The 13018-nt window shown below is 41.0% G+C and overlaps 1 protein-coding gene across 8 annotated transcripts in view; it reads left to right on the forward strand.

Moving 5' to 3' along the window:
• The window catches only part of SYT16 (synaptotagmin 16), a 601801-nt gene that overhangs the window by 398111 nt on the left and 190672 nt on the right, over nucleotides 1-13018 (forward strand). The window lies entirely within an intron of this gene.

The following is a 13018-nucleotide window of genomic DNA, read 5'->3' on the forward strand; positions in this document are numbered from 1 at the left end:
TATGAGGGAAAGGGGACGGAGTGGATGCACACCAATGGGGAAGCGGCAGGACTTGTACATTTGGTGTTTCAAAGCCGCCTGAACATTATAGGCATCCGATGAAGGCCAGTGGTGGCCGAAATGCATTATGCCGAATTCACCCGAATAAAGTGTTTCCTGACCGTCCCCCGTGTGGCCTCCACTCTTTCCTAGGGAGGAGGTGTGTTGGATATATATATATATATATATATATATATATATATATATATATATATATATATATATATATATATATTACCTACTGGCGGTCGCCAGTAGGTAGTTATAGTTAGGACCCCTTTTCCATAGGAAAACCTCAACATTCTATTTTGAATAACTTTGGCGCCGGTCGATGAATCCTCGCGAATTTCTCAAAATAGGTGGGGCGCTACGCTCCGCTCCTACCCTGAAAGTCTCGGGGGGATTCGTCAAGCGGGGGCTGAGATAAAAGGGGGTCCCAAAACGCGTTTTTCCCATGCATTTTTCCATAGGACCTTTAGAACGAGCTACAGCCCGAACGGCTGAACAGAATTACTAGAAATTTGGCAGAGAGGTAGTCCCTAGGTCAAGGAAGTGCCTTTTGTAGGTTTGGTGTAAATCTGTTCAGTAGATTCTGAGAAAATAGCCTTTAAATCAATATATATATCTGAGCCCGCTTACGGTACGCTTACCGTACGCTTACCGTAAGCGTACGGTGGCGTGCCCGAGCGCGATTCTGATTGGCTCTTAGATCTTAGTAAACATTCGAATCGGCCGAAACCAGGAAGCGGCGGCCGCCATTTTGTCTCTCGCACTGAGTGTTGTTTATCAAACAAGATGGCCAAAAACATGTTACGGGGCTGTTTTGACAACTCCCTCCCACATAGTCATGTTGAGGGAGTCCCCAAACATCCCCCAAGAGCAAAAACGGTTTTATTTTTTTTTCGGCAATTTCACCGAGTACGCTTACCGTACGCTTACCGTAAGCGTACGGTAAAAAAAAATTAAAAAAAACACTATCCACACTTACCCCACCCCCTGTGCTTTTGGTGGCCGTAGGCCACCAAATGTACAGGGCTTATTAATAGGAAAAAAAAACTAAATTTTGGCAACATGAAATTATAAAACCGTACGCTTACCGTAAGCGTACGGTTAAAAAAAAAAAAAAAAAAACACTATCCACATTGACCCCACCCCCTGTGCTTTTGGTGGCCGAAGGCCACCAAATGTACAGGGCTTATTAAAGTTGATAAAAACCGTGCACGGAACGAACTGCGTTAAGTGGGCGCGCACGCCTCGAATGGCGTAAAGTAACTTAGCATTTAAAAAACCGTACAAATTCACTGAAAAAACCATAGGTTTCACACACGTTATAGTTAGGAATTAGCATTTAAAAAACCTTGCAAATTCACTGAAAAAACCATAGGTTTCACACATGTTATAGTTAGCGGAAATTTTACTGATAAAAAACCAGTGAAATTGCCCCGTTATAGTTAGTGCTGGCAACTATAACTCACGCGACCGCAATCTTCTGCTGATGACATATGTGTCTTTATGAAAAAAAAATATTTGTAATATATGTATAGCTAAAAATGTATGGAAGAAGACATGGGCAAATAAGTGTCTAAATACAGTATTAGCATCAGCAGAAGATTGCGGTCGCGTGAGTTATAGTTGCCAGCACTAACTATAACGGGGCAATTTCACTGGTTTTTTATCAGTAAAATTTCCGCTAACTATAACATGTGTGAAACCTATGGTTTTTTCAGTGAATATATATATGTATATATGTATATATATATATATATATATATATATATATATATCTATATATATATATATATCTATATATATATATATATATATATATATTTTTTTTTGTTCGTCAAGTTGCGATAAAACACACTCTCAGGCTCCAAAGTAAGTACCCAGTGGGACGTTTATTTCCACGCTACGCGTTTCGGCTAAACAGCCTTGTTCACACGATGGAAATTAATGTCAATGTCACCATTTTTATAAACAAATCGTACTTTTCGAGGTAGTAAACATAAACGATGGTTTTGCTACAAATAAACACACGCTGATATGGTGCAAATGTCGCGGCCATGTTTGCATGGTTAAATAGCATGGGATTTCCCAACTGTGAATACATTTTGTACTGTGTGGTGTGTTTACCAATATAGTTGAATACAAAAGTTGAACAAAAAATATCTGCACATTGTAAAATGTAAATTTCCCGACAAAGTTAGTATCATTCAATACTACATAATAATTCAAATGGGCATATATTGTGCGTGATACGTATCAATAAAGTTAAATACAAAATTGCGCAGGAAAGGTGTGCACATTTGCAATGACAAGTGAGCATACATCGTATTTGTTATATAATGAAAATTCACAAATGTAAAACCTCTTGAAGCACGAAAAGTATGTTGGTTGAAAACATATATTTTTTTTCCGTGAAGTTGTGTGAGAATCTAAGTGCCGATGTGATTGAGAAAAAATGTAGTGATTCTCGTTGAAGATCCTGGGCTAAATCCCAACATGCATGTATCTGCTGAAGATCTATTGGTGGAGACTAGTGACCTGGTTCAAGTTACAGCACCGTTTGGGGAAGGGTGATTGAAATTACGGACAAGTGCCCATGTTGTGTGATGAATGAAGAGTTGTGGAATAACCTTCATTAGTGTATCACATGGCATCAACTTCCTGGAAGACTAACTGTTGAGTCCAATGTCAAAAGTCAGGGATCATGTTGGGAAAATCCATAATTCTAAATCCGTTCCTAGTTTCCATCACGAGACAAAGTCTATAGTACTCCACAAAGGCTGGAAATGCTTCACGGAAAAATTGCTGAAGTGACATTTGTTGAATTAGAAAAGATACCGTATTGTGTTGTGCCTTCGGAAAAAAGGGTGGGGACCCGTGAATGTGGTGCCACCCGTGTGATATGGGTCCCTGCCTTTCCTCCTGTAGTGAAAAGAAGAGAAAAGAAAAAGAAAAAGAAAAAAGAATTGTAAATGTGAATATTTGAACCTCTGAAGGTGTGCTAAAATGAACAGATTAAAATATGTTCCTTAGAACATTCATGTGCACAATGATAAGTATTGTTTCTTTTTCATTTTCTTATGCAAATAATATTATACTCAGTAAATTCATGTTGTATCATGCACAAAGAAAACATTTCTTTACGAATAATGGAGAAGGAGCAAGATGACAAAGTAAATCGAAACTATTTTTCATATAAGTGTATTCGTAACTCTTCATCAATGTTGAGCCCCCCCCGGGGATTTGGTCTGGAGGTCAATGATCATTTTTGATTCTTTCTGTCTGAGTTTTAATACCCTGTTTCCACCCCTCGGGGATCTTGGGATGTGTTCCATGGCAAAATAGCTGAGACATGAGTTGTCAGAGAAATGGTGTTCTTGGAAATGACGGGCTACCGGATACTGTTGATCACAATTACTGATAGCCCTCATATGCTCCAATACACGTTTCTTTGCAGGGTGAACTGTGCTTCCTATATACCTAAGTTTGCACGGGCATTCAAGACAGTATATAACAAACGGGGTACCACAGGTGAGGAACTGTGAGATGACTTTGTTCCTGCCACCCCCATCCCTGTAATCCTTTTTCATGCTGCTGTTCCAGCAGGCTCTACAGTGTCTGCAGGGAAAGAAACCTTGGAGTCCCTGGTTCATCATGGTGTTGTATACAGTGACATCACTGTGTACTAACTTGTCTCTGAAATTGTAGCCTTTTCTGTAGGTGATGTGTGGTTTCTCACTAATGATGGTACCAATATTGGGATCACTTTTAAGAATGTCCCAATTCTTGGCCAGTATGTTCTTTATGTCTTTGGCATTTCTGTTGTATGTGAGTATTACCCTGGTTGTCTCTTCCTGTTGTGTGGGTTCCTGTTGTTTCTCTCTCAAGGATCTAAGAGTGTCAGTTCTTTCTATCATTTCTACCTTCCGTAGTGCTTTGTTCAGGACCCATGTTGGGTAACCCCTGATTTTGAACCTTTCAAGCATGATTTTCGTTTCTTCTTTGTACCCCATTGGTGTGCTGCAGTTGCGTTTAGCCCTGAGAAATTCCCCAAATGGAATACTCCATTTTAGAGGATCCGGGTGGCCGCTGAGGGCATGAAGTAATGTGTTGCCAGCTGTATCCTTGCGGAACAGCTTGGTTTGGATGGTGTTGTTATGTACTTCTACTTTGGTATCCAAGAATTCAACTGCATTTTTGCTTATGGTACTGGTTAAACTGATGTTAAGTTTGTTGTTGTTAAGTCTTGCAATAAATTCAGTGACCTCAGTTTCTGTACCCCTCCACACCAAGAAAATATCATCGATGTAGCGGAGCCAGAGTCTGATTTTCTGTCTCTCTGGGACAAAATGTGTGTCCACTAGAGTGTCCTCTTCCCATTTGCCAAGAAACAGATTTGCAAAGGATGGAGCGAAACATGTACCCATCGCTGTACCAGTTGTTTGTTGGTACAGTGTGCCATCAAATAGAAAGATGTTGTGTGTGAGGCAAAACTGCATCATTTCCAAAACCATATCAGTATGGTCTTTGAATCTGATATGTCGTGTTCTTAAATAGTGTCTACACGCCTCTATGCCATGTTCATGTTTGATTATGGTATAGAGAGAGCTGACATCCATGGTGACCAACAAATATTCTTCTTCCCACTCTAAACCTTCGATTTTGTCAAGGAAATCTTTGGTATCTCTAACATGAGAAGGCAGACCACTAACATACTCTCTGAGGAAAAAATCGACGTATTTAGAGATGTTCTCCAAAACACTACCTCTGGAAGAGACTATGGGCCTGCCTGGAGGATTAATGGGGTCTTTATGTACTTTTGGTAATAAGTAAAGTACTGGAAGGATAGGGTAGTCCTGTTTAAGATAACAATATTCCTGCCATTCAAGAATCCCCAAATCCTTCCAATTATTTAGTTTTTCCCAAATCTCTTCCACGCTGTTGGAATAAATTTCCCTGTTGATGACTGTGTAGAATTGTTTGTCTTGTACTTGGCGTAATGCCTCAGTAATGTACTTGTCTCTGTCTAATATTACCACATTACCCCCTTTGTCCGCAGGGCGAATGATAATACTGCTGTCCTGGGCTAAGGAAGTCAGGGCATCTCTTTGTGCCGATGTGAGGTTTTGTTTCTGTTGGGTTTTAAACCATTTCTTTTGTCTGAATTTGATAAGTTGCATGTTCACCACTTCATGAAATGTGTCCGTAATTTCAATCACCCTTCCCCAAACGGTGCTGTAACTTGAACCAGGTCACTAGTCTCCACCAATAGATCTTCAGCAGATACATGCATGTTGGGATTTAGCCCAGGATCTTCAACGAGAATCACTACATTTTTTCTCAATCACATCGGCACTTAGATTCTCACACAACTTCACGGAAAAAAAATATATGTTTTCAACCAACATACTTTTCGTGCTTCAAGAGGTTTTACATTTGTGAATTTTCATTATATAACAAATACGATGTATGCTCACTTGTCATTGCAAATGTGCACACCTTTCCTGCGCAATTTTGTATTTAACTTTATTGATACGTATCACGCACAATATATGCCCATTTGAATTATTATGTAGTATTGAATGATACTAACTTTGTCGGGAAATTTACATTTTACAATGTGCAGATATTTTTTGTTCAACTTTTGTATTCAACTATATTGGTAAACACACCACACAGTACAAAATGTATTCACAGTTGGGAAATCCCATGCTATTTAACCATGCAAACATGGCCGCGACATTTGCACCATATCAGCGTGTGTTTATTTGTAGCAAAACCATCGTTTATGTTTACTACCTCGAAAAGTACGATTTGTTTATAAAAATGGTGACATTGACATTAATTTCCATCGTGTGAACAAGGCTATTTAGCCGAAACGCGTAGCGTGGAAATAAACGTCCCACTGGGTACTTACTTTGGAGCCTGAGAGTGTGTTTTATCGCAACTTGACGAACAAAAATTTGGAATACCGGGTGCTCTTCCGGAGTACACACCACCCTCCACGGGTCCGTGGTCTCACAAGAAGCGTTCTTCTGGTCGATATATATATATATATATATCTATATATATATATATATATATATATTATCTACTGGCGGTCGCCAGTAGATAGTTATAGTTAGGACCGTGTTTCCATAGGAAATCCGCAACATTCTATTTGGAATAACTTTGGCGCCGATTGACGAATCCTCGCGAAATTTTCAAAATAGGTGGGGCGCTCCGCTCCGCTCCTTCCCTGAAAGTCTCGGGGGGATTCGTCAAGCGGGGGCTGAGAAAAAGGGGGGGTCCCAAAACGCGTTTTCCCCATGCATTTTTCCATAGGACCGTTAGTCCAAGCTACAGCCCGAACGGCTGAACAGAATTACTTGAAATTTGGCAGAGAGGTAGTCCTCAGGTCAGGGATGTGCCTTTTGCAGGTCTGGTGTAAATCTGTTCAGTATTTACTGAGAAAATAGCATTTAAATCAATATATATATCTATAGGCGCGCACCGTGCGCGTACGGTAATCCTTACCGTACGCGCACGCTGACGTGCGCGAGCGCGATTCTGATTGGTTGTTAGATCTTAGTAAACATTCGAATCGGTCGAAACCAGGAAGTGTCGGCCGCCATTTTGTCTCTCGCAGTCTGAGGGGGTGAAAAACAAAGGTGGAGAACGTGAAAAGGGGGCAGGGTGGACAGTTCCTGACCCCCTAGCCTTTGTCAGGGGGTCCCAGAAGGACCCCCAAGGGCCAAATTTTTTTTGTTTTACGAAAAATCGCGGGGTGCGCGCAGCGTGCGCGTACGGTAGAAACAGAAAAATTCAGCGAACTGCGTAACATGGGCGCTTGGTGCGCGAAGCACTCCTAGCGCCCACAGCGCGCGCACGGTGCGCGCATGGTGAAAAACCTTAAAAAAATAAAATAATAATAAATACCTAACTTAGCATTTAAAAAACCGTACAAATTCACTGAAAAAACCATAGGTTTCACACACGTTATAGTTAGGAATTAGCATTTAAAAAACCTTGCAAATTCACTTAAAAAACCATAGGTTTCACACATGTTATAGTTAGCTGGACATTTCACTCGTGAAAAACCATTGAAATTCCCCCGTTATAGTTAGTGCAGGCAACTATAACTCACGCGACCGCAATCCTCTGCTGATGACGTCAGATATTACATCACTGATGACATTTGTGTCTTTCTGAAAAAAAAATATTTGTAATATATGTAGAGCTAAAAATTAATGGAAGAAGACATGGGTAAATAAGTGTCTAAATACAGTGATGTAATATCTGACGTCATCAGCTGAGGATTGCGGTCGCGTGAGTTATAGTTGCCTGCACTAACTATAACGGGGGAATTTCAATGGTTTTTCACGAGTGAAATGTCCAGCTAACTATAACATGTGTGAAACCTATGGTTTTTTAAGTGAATATATATATATATAGATAGATAGGGAGTGACCGAAGGAAATGGCTTATCCCTGTTGATGGTCAGCTTTTTATTGCTATGTAGCTTCTACTTGGAATACACACATTCCAAGACCATACTTTTTTTTAACATCAAATTTGTATATTGTTGACCATCTTTTGCTTGCTATCCCTTCATATTTGCCTTCACTATCCTGTTTTTGCTGACGCCGTTTTTGTTGGGCATAGAACTTTGCAGCACTTCTGCTAAACAGTGGTAGAGTGCTTGTGCTCTACCGTTTGAACATGGAACATATGACATCCACCTTATTGGCACAATTCATTTACTTATAGGTCCCTAGTATATGGTACTATATGTACCTTTTGGCCTGTGGGTTGCAGTACCCTTTGTGCCACCCAGTAAAGTTGCACTGAACAGCATGTCTCAGGCCTGCCATTCAACTCTGTGTGTAAGGTTTTTAGCTGCAATTTCGGCCTGGCAAAAAAGTATTTTTGCCAGGACTAAACCTTCCTTTTTAATACTTCTAAGTCACCGCTAAGATAGGCCCTAACAGCTCACAGGGCAGGCTTTGTGGTATTCAAACAGTAGGGCATGTATGTTTTACATGTCCTGGCAGTGAAATATCCCCTGAAGTCATTTTTCACTGTAGTAAAGTTGGCCTTCTATAGACGAATGCTGGTGTACCTTATTACCTTATTATACTTAATAAGAGCTACATTCAGTTGGGAACAGCTAGAAAAATACTTCTCCCCCATATTTTAATTGTAATTTAAAATCTTCATTTGTGGTACAGGCGTATTTTAAATTATAGTTGTCCCCTCCGAGAGCCCTCTTTTTCATCTAGTTGATGTGTCTGCCTCTCTTGCCACTATCACTAGAGGTAGGGCTGTGGGACCAATGGTATATCAGCAGATCTTTTTCTTTCGGATAAATCAAATTGGTCAAAATATATTTTAGCCTTCGCTAATTCCATTGCCAAGGGTGCTCTGATTCCTGACTCTTAGAAGGGTGCCACAGTCATTCCTGTTTATAAAAAGGGTGACTGGGGCTCCCTGGCAAATTACAGACCTATGTCCCTGTGCTGGTTTAGCTCAAACTGCACTGCCTAAACTGCACACATTAATTCAGAAACTATATGTGTTATATATGGGTTTTGGACAGTACATCTTGGAAACATCCAGAAGCAGCCACTGCCCTCTATTTCCTAATATGAGCTTCAGACTGTCCAATTTCAGCAAAAACAGGTGCCTGGATATGTTACGATCTATGCACTAGCGTATGATACAGCCTCAGGATCACCAGGTCAAACATACATTCCTCCTGCCCACTTGCTAAATCGAAGCTTGGAACTTATGGTGCCGAAACAAGGCGTGACACTTGGCAAAATCACCCTTACAAACCACTGTGACCATATTTAATCGAAACATATTCATTCTATCCACAGAATGGAAAATGTATGAGAACAGCGCGTGCTGTATAAAACACAAAGATAAAGTGTTGTGTGCAACATTCGCATGTGCCTGGCAGGAGCACAGTCCCTGATTGATTTCAGATAAACAAAGACCTGCCATGGAAAGGCTTGCGGGGATGGACTTTCGGGGCACGTAGCAGGCCCCTCTTTCACACAGGTACTTTCAGTTTAGGTTTGGGGGCACCTATGGTCCCCCCTACATTTCCCTGCACTATGTGGCAGGCACCGAATGGTGCCTGCCATGTAGTGCAGGGAAATGTAAACAGTGCCTTTTTTGCATTGCTGCTGGTGCTGCAGCCAGCAGCACCCACCGCAAGGCAAAGTATGGCGAGTGCGATCGCCATGGTGGCAGTCGCATCCTAATACCCCCTGTGGGGCCGCCGCCTATTAGGCAAGCGGGCCAACTCCCCGAGACGACGGCGGATGGACTGAAATCTGTCCGCCATCGTAATTACCCCCTATGTTTTGTGAGTATCTGTTATGCAGATCAACCAGCATGCTTCCTAGAGAGCTGTATGCTAGCAAAGGTCAGAGGTTAAAATCCCGATGTTCGTAATTTCAAGAAAGATAAAGTTGGCATGAGTACTGTGCCACTGCTCAATAACAATCAAGGTCAATAACATAAACTTTGCAAGAGATACACAAATGGTCACAGTAGTCATTTGCTTTTTATTTTGTGAAGTGTGGTGTAAATTCTATCATATTAGGAGAGTGCAGTGAGCAGTCAGATGAGAAGGCCCAACTACTGTAAAGAATTTGTATGACTGGTTGACTACTGAGGGTTATATAGGCTATTGGAGTTTGACCAGTTAGAGCAGTCAGTTGTACATAATTAGATCCATGTCATTGGGACATTGTTTTCGCTGGGGCTCTACGTACACTCCAAAAGCAATAATCTTTTGACACATTGTTTGCTCTGCCGCTCACAGGCACATAAACCAGGGCAACAAGGTGATGTGGCAGCACCTAGTAAAAGTTCATTACAATTACTTATAGGTGTCTGTCTCAAATGAGGAATGCTTACTGTAGCCTTCTCGTGGTCTCTCGTTTTGTTTTGTTGTTGATTCAATATTTTACGTATAGCAGTGGCCCCTGCAATGCATTGTTTTGTTTGTGGTACTAAGTATGTTTATTTACAATTGCAAATTTCATAGGTTTCTTCGTCAGTGTGGAGGATGTTTTTCTGTTGTGGCCCTTGTCTTTGAAACTATATTCCCATCACTGTTCATTCTCCCCCATCTATTCTTTTCTATGGTCGTCTTTAAGATCTAGCTTTCCTCTAGTGGTGGCTGATCTGTGATAATTTGGTGCGAGTCACCTCTAGCGAGATAATTCCTATATTCATGACCCTCCAGGGCTTCTCTTTCAGTCTGCCACCCAGGTTTCATACCATATTCCAATAGCATAACTTTGGCGCACGAGGTAAAAGATAAAGCATCGAAAGAAGCTGTGGATATACAGAGTGTCCTCCAAACGCAACACAGAGGCTCCCCTCAGCAACAGGGGAAGCCAATACAATAAAACAGCAAATAAATGCAATAAGGCAGTTAAAAATAATGGCCCAGATTTACATATATTTGGTGCAAGTCTGCACAGCAACCAACGTTGTGTGCTACCTTGTGGCAAAAGGTAAAGAGAACACGCATTTGCAATGCATTCGGTCTCACCTTTGGGACCTTATATGTATTTAGCTATGCAGCACATTAGCCTGGGTGCTGAAACATCTACTGTTCTTTAACATGGAGGGAAAGTAAGCACCAAACTGCGTGACATGCCAGGTATGGGAACTCGAGGAGAGAAATATTGCCTTTCAGCGGGAAATGGTTTAGTCCAAAGCTCTGTTTTTATGATAAAATCGGGGCCTTCTGTGGTCATAGCACTGAAAATACACGATTTGAAAAAAATATTATTGTCTACGGCTGCTCGTGGAAGACAATTTCTATGGACTGGAATCTAGAGAATCCTAAAGTGATTCTAGAGAATCCTAAAGTGATTCTGGTATTTTACTGACCTCTGCTGGTCGTTTTCTATAAGAAAGTTAACTAGAGGCAGTTGCCAGAAAAATAAAAATAGAAAGTCCCTCAGCAGAAAGAAATTCTGGTATTTTACTGACCTCTACTGGTCGTTTTCTATCAAGACAGTTAAATAGAGGCAGTTGAATAAGCAGAGAGCAATTCTGGTATTTTACTGACCTCTACTGGTCGTTTTCTATCAAGACAGTTAAATAGAGGCAGTTGAACAGAAAAAAAGTCCCTAAGCGGAAGTCCTAGGGCTGATCTCCAGAGCCCACTAAGTACATACACATATAAGTATATACTAAAGTATATACAAGAGGTCTTGAATGCTCGACCTAAAAAGTGTGCCATATTTATTAACACAGGGCGCATTTATTCTCTTCTCCTAGTGCTGGCGCACATTTGGCTGCCATACGCCAATGCACACACCCTTGTGCCATAGTGCCAGGATGTGTGTGTTCTCTTAAGCATAGATTTTGTATTGGAAGGGATCCTTCCAGTTTAAAAATTAATCTTGAATACTTTTCCCATTTTATATGTTCGATGTACATTGCAGCACACTTGCAAAGATGGAAAAATAAGGACACATTTTCCTCATTACACCTACCTCGAAGAGGCATACATTTTTGTCACAAAACCCTGTCAGCAAATGTTAGTACATAGGGATTTGTGCAAAACCCATGAGATGTAGCATAGGAATTCCGATGTACCACCCATAGAATACACCCTTGACGCAAAGTAGCAGAAAGGAGCACACAGCGCAACAGTGCATTACTTTGAGATGCTTTCAACGCAAATCCTGGTTTGCATTGGATAGTAAGTTCCACCTAATCCCCAAAACCTGGTGCAAAGTATTAGTAGATCTGAGCTAACATATATATGGTATAAAATAGAGTGCAGTCAATAATTAAGATGTATGTTGTTCAATGTAAAGGGAGCCAAAGGGAGTGGGTTACCCAAGAACTAAATCCTTACATTTTTGTCCACAGTACCAGAGTGGCCCACCCTGCTCTTCCATAATTCACCACTTATACCACCATCATGAACACTCTCTTCACAGGTTCCTGCATGACTGTATTCCCCCTTCTCCACAACCCCCATTGAATAATCTACTCATTAAAACTCATTACATTAAAAAATCAGCTATTTTATTTTTGACAGCAGGTACGTACTGTACTTTATAATCAAAGTCCTACAGCCTCATTGACAACCTCACAATGTGATTGAAGGCTCTTAATATTCCAGTGGTGATCAACCCTTTGGTCAAAGGTTTGTGTTCTTTTCTTAGGGTGAACGCTAACCCCAAACATACAGCCTCAATTGCTCCATTCCCATACTCGGGGCAGAGATTCACTCTCATTGACCAAGTAAAGTTCTTCTGTGAGAGAATGATAATGCTCTGGGCCATTGGATTGTAGCCCTACAAGGATATAGCTCTGAAAATGTTGTTTTTATGGCTTCAAAATTAGCTTGGTCGACCACTCAAGTTTCTGATCCCTCTCCAACAATTCCTCAGATTTTTCAGCAACACTAGAGCATTGAGGTTGAAACAAAAGATAGGATATTGTAATGAGGTGTGCACATACAGAGAGTCCAAAAGATACATCAATGCATTACATTTAAATGCCCAGCAGTCTTTTTCATTCAGTAAATTCAATTTCTTCCGCATTGCATTTTTACATTGTACCGGAAAGTGCCAGCGACCTTCACTCTTGGACCCTGCCTTCATTTTGCTTAGCAGTATGTGGGACATACATTATTGCCAGTCTCATCAATACGCTGACACAAAGGAAGGCATTTCTCCTATCACCTTTTGTGTGTTTGAGGCAAAATGAAGTATGCAAGGTCACTCCAGCAGGTTGTACTCTGCTTCTCAAGTTCAGACCTTGATATACACGACTTTGTGCATCATGAAAAAAAGGGATTCTGGGCAGCAGTGACTAGAAAATACATGAGGGAAGCCAGATGTCTTTCTCAGCCTGGGTACAGTTCCACAAAACTACCAGGTAAAACTAGAGTAGAGCCCCCCAGGATTCTCTCTTGCAACCACATATTTACATATAGGGCCAT

This window comes from Triturus cristatus, chromosome 9, assembly GCF_964204655.1.
Source record: "Triturus cristatus chromosome 9, aTriCri1.1, whole genome shotgun sequence".
NCBI classification, from domain to species: domain Eukaryota; kingdom Metazoa; phylum Chordata; class Amphibia; order Caudata; family Salamandridae; genus Triturus; species Triturus cristatus.